We start from the raw sequence: 1,774 nt of genomic DNA on the forward strand, positions 1-1,774 counted from the left end.
AAAAGTGCATGGCTATAATCTTTTTAGAATTTTTAACTCGTTAATATTTTATCCAAAATATATATATCATAAAGTAAGGAATATGTTTATTTAATCAAAGGCATAACCATTATTTGTCCACAAAGGAAAAGGGAATAATTATAATATTCCTTAAAAAGGTGACTGCATTAAAATTAGCATACTAGAGTACAAAATAATTAACTACCAAACAAGTTTATACATGATATATTACTTAAGTTCGTTTACGTTTTATAAAATCTTAGTTGTAAGATCGAATCGAACCGAAATTTTTTACCAAAATAAACTCATATTCAAAATTTATAGCAAGATAATGGTTGTGAAATTCTCCCTAATAAATCAATTTTTTTTTGCCATATGTCTTCTTCTCTTTCATTTGGATACATGACATTTTCTAAAATTTTGAATATTTCTATTTTTTATTTGTCATTTTATTGTATTTTTCATTTTATTTTTCATTTTATCAAATTAAAATTTCACATTTAATATGTAAGTTAATATATGTATAAGGTATTTATTAGAAAATGTTTATATATGTAATGTATTCAATGTATTAAAGTATCTTTAATTTTGATAATTCAAAAATTTTCTCATTTTTCTTATAAATTCAAATTTCTCTAATTGTTAAAATTTCATATTTAATTTTTTAAAAATAAACTCATTTAATAGATAGGTCTCACACCTAGTATACATTATAACTTGATGTTCATTAAAACGTCAATAGTGTAATCAAATTTAACTTTTTAATATGATATATAATTTATGATGCTACAAACCGTAAAAATTAAGAAGTAAACAACTTAAGTATATATAAAAAAATCATTTTGATCATGTATGACTAAAGACATAAGATCACAAAGGGATTATTACGAGTTTGATCTGTTTCATTAAAGATCTGTACCTCGTCATCTCAGATCTATAAATCATTTATCGTCTTCAATGAGCTTTAAGAAATTTCTTTGTTTTTCTAGTTTTTTTTCTCTAAACCCGCTAGTAAGGTCATCTTCTTTCGGCAACTTCATATTACTCCAACGATTTGGTGGATATGTTTGAAGATCAGACTTATAATGAAAGAGAGGAACTTGGATATACAAAACAATAATTATTAAATAATTTTTAATGGATTAAACATTTAACAAACAATATTTTTAATAGATTAATCATTAATAACTAATAAATAAATCAAAAATAATTAAATAAGGGCAAAACGGTCTGTTGATATCCGAAGGGATGAGGTATGAAAGTGTTAAATAAACGAGAGCTGGTCCAAGTTAATTTTTAAAAAAATAGGAACTAAACATGCATTTTGGCACTTGCACGAGGGACGATTCATGTAATTTACTAAAAAAAATTTGATCTCAAAATCTAGATCTAACGTATAGTTCTCATTTTTCTCATAAGATGCAATGATGAAACTCTTTATTCCCTCCCCCCTTCTACGACCAAAAACCACCTACCATCGTTGTCGTCGTTGTCACCTTCCACTCACATAGTTGTGTTCTACTGCCACCAATGCCTATCGTTGACCCCCATAAGTCATCATTTTGCATCAGATCTGGCATGAACCATCACCTCCGATACATACGCTTTTTCCAATGTCCGATGAAACACTACCATATTTGCTTCCTCGGCCGCATTCTATTAACCCATATCATTCTCTCTGATATTTGGCGAAACACCACCAAATTTGATGTGTGTTTAATATTAGATCTACGACAAGGCCATTAGATGTGAATCATCCTTTTTCTAGATCTGC

Source organism: Lactuca sativa, chromosome 5, assembly GCF_002870075.4.
Source record: "Lactuca sativa cultivar Salinas chromosome 5, Lsat_Salinas_v11, whole genome shotgun sequence".
NCBI lineage: Eukaryota > Viridiplantae > Streptophyta > Magnoliopsida > Asterales > Asteraceae > Lactuca > Lactuca sativa.